An 11,256-nucleotide genomic window follows, 5' to 3' on the forward strand; every position below is an offset into this window, starting at 1 on the left:
AGTATGATCATTTCAAGCAGCTCTATTAACTTGAACAATGCAATTATCACATCAATTTAAATGCAATGCCATCTTCAACTGCACAAATGGATAAGTGGAATTTTAACAAGTAAGACACAATAATAGAATTTTTCTTAAATATTTTAACAGAGCAATATATATATATAAAAATTATGAATATTATTGCAATACAATAGTATTATTTGCCAGTTAAATAAAGCACCATAAAAGTAGAATTATAAATAGGAAATAGTGGCACAACAAAGCACCAATGTTTGCTGGAAATAGCAGTTGATAACTGTATGACACTATGTAAAGCTTCACTGAATGTATACTGGTAAAGATGTGTGCTGGCAGCGAACATAAAAAAATCTTCGTCTTACCTCTAGGAAGGACACCAGATAAATAGACAACCTAGAATGGATAACCTAGTACTCAAGTTACAGGTTTTCCAAAATATGTTTGCTATTGTGAATTTGGTTAGCCTTCGTCAGCTAGGTTCAAAGACAAAATTTTAAAATATCCAGCAAACATTGGTGCCGTGTTGTGCCACTATATATATGTATGTATGAATGTGTATATATATATATATATATATATATATATATATATATATATATATATATATATATATATGTGTGTGTGTATGTATGAATGTATGTATGTATATATATATATATACACACACATGTATATATATATATATATATATATATATATATATATATATATATGCACACACATATATACAGTTATACACACACACACATTCTTTTACTCTTTTACCTGTTTGAGTCATTAGACTGTAGCCATGCTGGTGCTTGACGAAGTTTAATCAAATGAATTGACCACAGTACATCATTTTTATTTCTTAAGTCTGGTACTCATTCTATCGGTCTTTGACAGTGAACTGCTAAGTTACAGGGACATAAATACACCAACACCAGTTGTCAAGAGGTGGAGGAGGACAGACAGACAGACACACACACATATACAAAAGGCTTCTTACAGTCTACCAAATCCACACACAAGGATTTGGTCAGTCAGAGGCTATAGTAGAAGACAGGAAGACAGTTGCCCAAGGTGCCACGTAGTGAAACTGAAGCCAGAATCATGTGATTGGGAAGCAAGCTTCTTACCACACACAGCTACACAGCTATACACATATATATATATACACACACACACACATAATATACATAGATTATATAGAATAAAATTCATGTTCACTATATAGAATAAAATTGATGTTCAGTAAGAAACTGGAGAGTTAAGATAATTATTTATTATTAACAAATTGATAATCTTCACTTCTTACAACCGTTTCTGTTAGTGCTCAATAGGAAAATTACAAATTTATGCTATAAATTTGCATTTATATGTTTTGAGCATAATTTCATCAAAGAAAAAGATATACATTAAGATTTTACATGCTGACGTTTCCATTTATGCAACCAGACTAAATAAGGAGTTATTTTTATTGTTATGTGTGGGTGAAGGGTTACCAATAAGAATATAATGGGTAATAGAGTAAAGTAATTTATGTATATAAAAAAATAATGTACAGATCCAAAATTAATCAATCAGTGCTCACTTCCGTTGTTTGCAGCAGTGCTTGGAAAGAAAGTGTGTAGCATGTGATCATCGCACTGACCATGACACAGAAAGTTGTCATGGCAATACCTGCTCAGAGGCCTATGCAAAGTTGCAGAAAGTGAATGGAGAGGAGTGTATGAGCTACACACTAGTGTACGAGTGGTTCAGATGTTTCCAAGATGGCTGAAAAAATGTCAATATCAATGAACATTTTGGGAGACCTGCAACTAGCAGAACTGAGGAAAATATCGCAGATGTGCATGCAACTGTGAGGGGAAATCATTGAATCAACATCCATGAGTTATCAGAGGATGTGCAGTTATGGTTCAGTTCAGTCCATTATCACCGAAGATTTGGATATATGAGATATGTGTCTGCCAAGTTTGTGCTGAAATTGCTTTCAGCTGACCAAAAAGACACTCGGATTTTAGTTGCACAAGATCTCCTTGTGTCAAGAACAATGAAAATTTTTGTAAATTTTACGTAGGCTTTGGAGCAGGTATTGCCAAGCCTTTGGCAAAATTTGATGCAGATTCTTTGCTCAACCTTCTGTCGTGGTCAGTGGGATGATCACATGATGTATACCTTCCTACCAAACACTACTGTGAAATTGCAGAAGTGAGCTAGAAAATTAAAACTTGGTGCGCATGCACAGCAGAGTTCAAGATCAATCATTCCGAGCTTTAGCTACGTTAATATGGCAAGCCTGGATACTTATTGATCAGATCATATATGTACTTACACATACACATATACATGTGTGCATATACATAAATACAAACATGCACACACATACACACGCATGCATATACAAAATTGTGTACGTAAGTGCACAGATATGCACATACTTTCACATACATACATATATTATGCATATCATCACATTTATATACACCATAACAGCTTTCAAATTAGTGAGTAGGAAGGCAGACAAATCACAAATCCCTTCAGGTAGATGGCCCTGCTCAATCTGTAGAAAAGGCACAGGTAGAAACTCCATAAGATGTATCCAGTGTAAGCTATGGACACATAAAAGGTGCAGCAACATCAAAGGAAGGTTAACTAGCATGATAGTTTTTGTATGTGGCAGACGCTCAGGAGCAATAAACACTGAAAATGTGCAGAGAACAACTTCTGCCACATTCCAGGGAGAAAAACTAGAAGTAGTTGATAGCTTCCGTTACCTAGGTGACCAAGTCAGTAGCAAGGGTGGATGTTCAGTTCAGTCCATTATCACCGAAGATTTGGATATATGAGATATGTGTCTGCCAAGTTTGTGCTGAAATTGCTTTCAGCTGACCAAAAAGACACTCGGATTTTAGTTGCACAAGATCTCCTTGTGTCAAGAACAATGAAAATTTTTGTAAATTTTACGTAGGCTTTGGAGCAGGTATTGCCAAGCCTTTGGCAAAATTTGATGCAGATTCTTTGCTTACACTGGATACATCTTATGGAGTTTCTACCTGTGCCTTTTCTACATCAAATGTGGTGTGCAAGAGAGACAACTGCACTAGTATGGTCATGTGTTGTGCATGGATGAGGACAGTTGCGTGAAAAAGTGTCATACCCTAGCAGTAGAGGGAAACTGTAGAAGAGGTAAACTCAGGAAGACATGGAATGAGGTGGTAAAGCACGACAATGGAATTCACGGAGGCAATGACAAGCAACCAGGACCTTTAGGGATATGTTGTGCTTAAGAAGACCCAGCAAGCCAAGTGAGACCATAACTGTGGCCTGTGCTAGCGTAGCATAACCAGCCCATTTAAAAGTACCCTTCTATCATTGGGCAATGAACTGTGCTTGAAGAGACCTGTTGAGTCAAGTGAAATCATTGTTGTGGCCGATGCTCGTACCGCCTGACTGGCACCCGTGCTGATGAAATGTAAAAAGCACCATTCAAGTATGGTCGTTGTCAGTACCACCTGATTAGCTCCCGTGCCAGTGGAACATAAAAAGTACCATTCAAGCTTGGTCAATGCCAGTATCGCCTAACTGGCCCTCATGCTGGTGACACATAAAAAGCACCCATTACACTCTCGGAGTGGTTGGTGTTAGGAAGGGCATCCAGCAGTAGAAACCTTGCCAGATCAGATTGGAGCCTGGTACAGACTTCTGGCTTGCCAGACCTCAGTCAAATCATCCAACCCATGCCAGCATGGAAGGCGGTCATTAAACGATGATTATAATTGGTGTAAGGTAATAAAGGTAACGATATTGTGTATTATATGTTGTATAGTTAATGTTGTTTATTTATGTATGAATATTTGGGAAGAAGAGAATTACTTGAATAGAAATAATAGCTCCAAAGGGTACTGAAAAAACATCCAATAAATGGGCACATATTAATTAATTTCAATTTGTTATATAGGTAAATTATTATTAATTAATATATTAAGTAATTTCAAACAAAATGTTAAATTATAGTGATTATAGGTGCAAGAGTGGCTGTGTGGTAAGTAGCTTGCTAACCAACCACATGGTTCCAGGTTCAGTCCCACTGCGTGGCACCTTGGGCAAGTTTCTTCTACTATAGCCTTGGGCCGACCAAAGCCTTGTGAGTGTATTTGGTGGACAGAAACTGAAAGAAGCCCATTGTATATATGTATATGTATATATATGTGTTTGTGTCTGTGTTTGTCCCCCAACATTACTTGACAACCGATGCTGGTGTGTTTACATCCCCGTCACTTAGAGGTTCGGCAAAAAAGACCGATAGAATAAGTACTAGGTGTACAAAGAATAAGTCCTGGGGTCGATTTACTCGACTAAAGGTGGTATTCCAGCATGGCCGTAGTCAAATGTCTGAAACAAGTAAAAGAGTAATGTAAGGTCATGGAGCAAAAATAATGTGTCATATAAGTGTTACATTCATATTATATTTTATTTTATCTTAATCGTTACTTTACCCTAATGCCCATTATATCCATTAACCCGTGGAGGCGCAATGGCCCAGTGGTTAGGGCAGCGGACTCGCGGTTTCGATTCCCAGACCGGGCGTTGTGAGTGTTTATTGAGCGAAAACACCTAAAGCTCCACAAGGCTCCGGCAGGGGATGGTGGCGAACCCTGCTGTACTCTTTCACCACACCTTTCTCTCACTCTTACTTCCTGTTTCTGTTGTGCCTGTAATTCAAAGGGTCAGCCTTGTCACGCTGAATATCCCTGAGAACTACGTTAAGGGTACACGGGTCTGTGGAGTGCTCAGCCACTTGCACGTTAATTTCACGAGCAGGCTGTTCATTGATCGGATTAACTAGAACCCTCGACGTCGTTGGTAAGCAAGCTACTTACCACACAGCCGCTCCTGCGCCTATATACACACACACACATATATATGTATATACACACACACACACACACACACATATATATATAACTTTCCAGCTTCATCCCAATTCGTATTGGAATTTCTATGCTGATAGAACCCACGACGAAGCTCTCCAAGCCATGAACTATAGCTAAGACATTTTTATTTTATATATTAACCCTTCTTGCTGTGCCCCACCCCACCCCGCGTTTCTCTATCTATACATTTCTTCCCTTCCATATCTCTGTTCTGTCTTAAATTCATGCTTATTTATGTATTTCTTTTCTCTACCTCACCCAAGTTATCGCCTTCCCCTCTACTTTCTTGAAGTTATGCTCCTTAGCCCAAACCTGTCAGAAAATTTTGTCTCTCCTCCCTTTAAAAATTACGATTTAACTCTCATTTCTCTTACTGATTTAAGCATTTAATCTCACGGTTTAAACACTGCTGTGTCTCTTCCAACTTTGTTTCTAAAAACCCAAGGAATTTAACCAGCGTGATGTACTGCTGCCTGTTCCTCTCTCTCTCTCTCTCTCTTTCTCTCTCTCTCTGAATCACTACTTTCTTTCCCCCACTTCTTCTTCGACCCGTACGTGTCCCCAAACCTATTATAACCAGTTCACTTTCCAACTTCATCCCAATTCGTATTGGAATTTCTATGCTGATAGAACCCACGACGAAGCTCTCTTAGCCCGCAGTACTCCCGCCCTCCCATCCCCTCCACCAGTACTGGAAGTTTAGATCATCTTCCATTCTTAGCTGTCTCCCGCGAACACTGCTAGTGACCTTATACCACCCCTCCCCTCTTATCGACCTTATAGCGCATAAAGATTGGGTAGTATATGAAGGTTGTAGGTATTGTTTTGTTTATGAATTCTGCCAAATGCAAGCTTTCTTTTCAGGTACACGACACTGCTTTCCCCCATCCCAGGGCCACACGGGCCCACTCCTCCCACACTGTCAGGATTGGCACACTCAACGTCGGCACGCTGAAAGGTAGGTCTGGTGAGATTGTTGAGATGCTTGAACGGCGACGCGTAGATCTGTGCTGCATCCAAGAAGTAAGATGGAGAGGAGGTTCTGCGAGGTTCCTCACAGGCAAAGAACATAGGTACAAGATTTTCTGGGCAAGGAACACTGACGGGGTCGGGGGCGTAGGAATACTTCTAGCAGAGAAATGGGTTGATAAGGTAATCGAAGTAGTTAGAGCATGTGACAGAGTACTTAAGATTATACTAGTGCTTCATCATAGGCTAGCTACTGTCATCTCAGCCTATGCCCCTCAACCGGGGCTACCGGATGGGCTGAAAGACCAATTCTATGACACCCTCTTGCAAACTACCTCGTCGACAAGTGACAGGGACCTTCTCTTCGTGGCTGGTGACTTCAATGGTCATGTCGGATGTCGTGCTGGAGGCTTCCATGGCATACATGGAGGCTATGGCTTCGGTTCCCGCAACGAGGAGGGAACCAGACTGCTGGAGTTCTGTGATGCAACCGATCTTATGGTTTGCAATACCAACTTCAGGAAACCTGCCTGTCACCTAGTCACCTACCGATCTGGCAGACACTCTAGCCAAAATCGACTACATCCTCGCCAGAAATAGGGAAAGAGGGTGGCTTATGAATGCCAAAACTTTCCCTGGCGAAGAATGTACACCCCAACACAGATTAGTAGTTAGCGACTTCGAGATCAAGGCAAAATGGGTGCCCAGAAGTAGACTGGCTTGAAGGAGAAGGGTGTGGAAGATTAAAGACCCTGCGAATGGACAGAGACTTAGAGACAAGTTACTTGAAGCTTTTGACGAAATAGAAGGGGATATAGCATCATACAACGTGGAAGACAATTGGAGATATCTGCAGGACAACCTGCTGAGAGCCACCGACCAGATCTGTGGCTGGGGTAAAGTCCCCTCTCGACCCAGAGTAACGTGATGGTGGAATAACGAGGTAGACAGGGCTATTAGACAAAAGAAACAGGCTTGGAAGGACTGGAAGAACGGTAGTAGCAGGGAATTGTACCAATCTCCCAGAAGGGAAGCTAGGTGACAAGTTTATTTAGCCAGAGGGGAAGCAGATAGGAAAAGATTTGCCAATGTTCTGCGCAGTGAGGACCAAAGACTTGAGGTATTTCGTGTTGCAAGACAGTGTAGGAGAGAGAATAGTGATGTCGTAGGAAAGAAATGTGTTCGCATGGATGATGGTATGCTTGCACTAAATGAGGCTGCAAAGAAAGAGGTCTGGAGACGCCACTACGATAGATTGCTTAATAAAGAGAACGAATGGGAGAAAGAGAGTCTGCCGTATGTTGACCCAACAGAGGGACCAGCTATCCGAGTTGACAGTACCATGGTAGATAAAGCAATTAAGAGTATAAAGACAGGGAAAGCCCCCGGCCCATCAGGAATCACTGCAGAGATGCTCAAAATATCTGGCAGTGTCGGCTTTAGCCTAGTCACCCGTATTACGAACCAGGTGATACACGAAGGAGTCATACCCAATGACTGGTGTAGCAGCACCATAGTCAACTGCTACAAAGGTAAAGGTGACGCTTTAGATACAAATAATTACAGAGGCATCAAGCTGTTAGATCAGGTTATGAAAGTTACGGAGAGGGTCATAGCCCAACTAATTAGGGAGTGAATCAATTTAGATGAGATGCAGTTTGGGTTCGTGCCAGGTAAAAGCACCACTGATGCCATATTTCTAGTGAGACAGCTGCAGGAGAAATACCTAACCAAAGATAAACCTCTATACCTGGCTTTCGTTGACATGGAGAAAGCCTTTGACAGGGTTCCCCGATCCCTTATCTGGTGGTCAATGAGGAAACTTGGGATAGAAGAATGGTTAGTGAGAGCTGTGCGAGCCATGAACAGAGATGCTGTCAGTAAGGTGAGGGTTGGAAATGAGTACAGTATGAATTCCGGGTAGAGGTAAGGGTCCACCAAGGTTCTGTCCTCAGCCCCCTCCTATTTATCATAGTCCTCCAGGCGATCACAGAGGAATTCAAGACAGGATGCCCCTGGGAGCTCCTCTATGCTGATGACCTTGCACTAATTGCGCAGTCACTATCAGAACTAGAGGAGAAGTTTCAGGTGTGGAAGCAAGGACTAGAATCGAAGGGCTTTAGAGTCAACCTAGCTAAAACCAAAATCCTAATAAGTAGGAAGGCAGATAAAACACAAACCCCTTCAGGTAGATGGCCCTGCTCAGTATGTAGAAAAGGAGTAGGTAGTAACTCTATAAGATGTACCCAGTGCAAGCTATGGACACATAAGAGGTGCAGCAATATCAAAGGCAGGTTAACTAGGAAGTTAGTTTTTGTATGTGGCAGATGTTCATGTGCAATAAACACTGTAAGCAAACAGGAAACAACTTCTGTCTCATTCCAGGGAGAAAAACTAGAGATAGATGATAGCTTCTGCTATCTGGGTAACCAAGTTAGTAGTGGGGGTGGGTGCGCTGAAAGTGTAGCTGCTAGAAAAAGAATAGCCTGGGCAAAGTTCAGAGAGCTCTTACCTCTGCTGGCGACAAAGGGACTCTCACTCAGAGTAAAAGGCAGACTGTATGACGCATGTGTACGAACAGCCATGTTACAGGGCAGTGAAACATGGGCTGTGACTGCTGAGGACATGCGTAAGCTCGCAAGGAATGAAGCCAGTATGCTCCGATGGATGTGTAATGTCAGTGTGCATACCCGACAGAGTGTAAGTATCTTGAGAGAAAAGCTGAACATAAGAAGCATCAGTTGTGGTGTGTAAGAGAGGCGATTGCGCTGGTATGGACATGTGGTGAGAATGGACGAGGATAGCTGCGTGAAAAAGTGCCACACCCTAACAGTCGAGGGAGCCCGTGGAAGAGGTAGGCCCAGGAAGACCTGGGCTGAGGTGGTGAGGCAAGACCTTCGAACATTGGACCTCACCGAGGCGATGACTTCTGACCGAGACCTTTGGAAATGTGCTGTGCGTGAGGAGACCCGGCAAGCCAAGTGAGACCTAAATCCAAGGCCTCTGCCAGGGGTGTAGCCAGCCCACTCATGCGTACCTTTCCTACATTGGACACTAAACTCCGCTTGCAAAGACTTGTTGAGGCAAGTGAAATCGAACTAAATACGACGACTGGCACCCGTGCCAACGTTGTCTCCTGCATTGGACACGAAACTCAGCTTGCGAAGACTTATTGGGGCAAGCGAATAGCGAAATCGGGATAGCACCTGTGCCCAGCGTCGCCTTTCTGGCACTTGTGCCCGTGACATGTGTAAGGATTTTCGAGTGAGATCGTTGCCAGTGCCCCTGGACTGGCTCTTGTACGGGTGGCACATAAAATACACCATTTTGAGTGTGGCCGTTGCCAGTACCGCCTGACTGGCCTTCGTAGGATTTTCGAGCGAGATCATTGCCAGTGCCCCTGGACTGGCTCTTGTACGGGTGGCACATAAAATACACCATTTTGAGTGTGGCCGTTGCCAGTACCGCCTGACTGGCCTTCGTGCGGGTGACACGTAAAAGCACCCACTACACTCTCTGGGTAGTTGGCATTAGGAAGGGCATCCAGCTGTAGCAACTCTGCCAAATCAGATTGGAGCCTGGTGTAGCCATCTGGTTTTCACCAGTCCTCAGTCAAATCGTCCAACCCATGCTAGCATGGAAAGCAGACGTTAAACGATGATGATGATGATGATGATGATATATATGTATGTATGTATATATATATATATATATATATATATATATATATATATATATATATATATATATATATATATTGCAAATTTTAGAGGTAATACTTGATAAGTGTAAGCACCTGTATATGCAAGATAGTGGCCGAGGTGAAAAGATATATTAAAACGTAAAATGAAAACAGAACACAAAGGATTCCGCGGTACATGTGTTTTGAGCTTTATACACAAACAGTTGTTGCATCATTATATATGAGTATATAATTGATAGAAAGGATGGTTTAAAGCTATCTTCATCCGCAAACATATTGAATCCCAAGATTACATCACAAAGAAGAAATCACAAAGAAAAAAGAAAAAAAGAGAGAAAAAGGAAAAGTCCATTTGGTATTATCCATTGTAATATGCTTGTCCTTTAAATTGTTATATTTACATAAAAGTTCATCGGTATTCAAAAATCTGTCCATATTGTACCACAATTCAGGGTAGAGTGAATGATAAATAAATATAAACTAGTGTATATGAGATAAAAGGAGAGGATCAAAAATGAAAGAAGTTAGAGGTTAAACAATATAAAATACGATAAAAACAATATAAAATAAGAGATAAGATACAAAAATAATAGAAGTCAAATGGAGGGTGATATAAGAAAAAATACAGATAATAAAGTAAGATGGATATAAAAGATTTAGTAGGGTTGGAATAAGGTAATAAAGGAAATGGGATAAAGAAATGGAAGAAATAAAAAAATGAAATAAAAGAAGTAAAGAGAAAGAGAAATAAGAAAAAACCTAAAAATAGAAAAATAGATAAAGACAAATAAAGATATAAGATCCCAATTGACAGAAAAACATGATGCTGTCTTGGCCAGGAATAGTGGGGGATCATAAATAATTTCTTAGCTAGAGTAAGGTTGAAATATGATATCCTTGTGATGAGTGGTCAGTTTACCCAAGGTACACCACTACAACTTAAGTATATGAACTTATCTATTATATTGGTACATACACTTACTTAGAAGATAAATAAATAAATGATGGAAGTGGTAAAGAGTAATTAGAAAGTACAAAAACTAAAAAAAGAAAAATTAGAAAATGTAAAAAAAGGTTAGAAAATATAAAGAGGAAAACTAGTTTTGAAGTTAAAAATAAAAAATAAAAAGTATGGGAAACAATTATAATAGTAGTAATATAATAGTAATAATGTATTACATAATGTAATAGTAATAAAAAATAACAACAACAATAACAATAATAATATAGTGGTTTGAAAAAGTACATTTATTGGAAAAATATTGTGATTGGGGAAGTTTCAGCTTATCTATTTGTGTAAATTATATGTCATAGTGCAACTACTACTATAATTGTGTTTTAATCGTTTGGGTATTGCTATATGAAGTTAAAGGAGTCTGGGTTTGTATCTCCTAATGAATACTAGTATAATATTGTTATAAAAACATTGAAGTGATGAGTGTTATTTAATGTTACCTTTGTGTATTGTAGTGTTATTCGAAATTTTAGAGCCAGTGACAAAATTGTTTAGTAATTTTCCTGTAAAAATGGGATTAAAGATCTTGGGTTATTAAATATGTGTGTACTATATGGGGTCAGAATCTAGCTATGTGAGGATAAACTGAATAATTAAAGTAAATAGTTAAGTTGTTGGGGGTAGAGTAT

At 40.1% G+C, this 11,256-nt stretch overlaps 1 long non-coding RNA gene across 1 annotated transcript in view; it reads right to left on the reverse strand.

Moving 5' to 3' along the window:
- The window catches only part of LOC128248364 (uncharacterized), a 17,927-nt gene extending 8,406 nt beyond the window's left edge, over window positions 1-9,521 (reverse strand). Inside the window, exon 1 of the long non-coding RNA XR_016242609.1 lies at window positions 787-9,521. This is a non-coding gene — a long non-coding RNA (uncharacterized LOC128248364). The remainder of the gene's footprint in view (window positions 1-786) is intronic.
- Between the last annotated feature and the right edge of the window lie 1,735 nt (window positions 9,522-11,256).

The sequence above is a fragment of the Octopus bimaculoides genome, chromosome 7 (genome assembly GCF_046866305.1).
Source record: "Octopus bimaculoides isolate indiv1 chromosome 7, ASM4686630v1, whole genome shotgun sequence".
Lineage (NCBI taxonomy): Eukaryota > Metazoa > Mollusca > Cephalopoda > Octopoda > Octopodidae > Octopus > Octopus bimaculoides.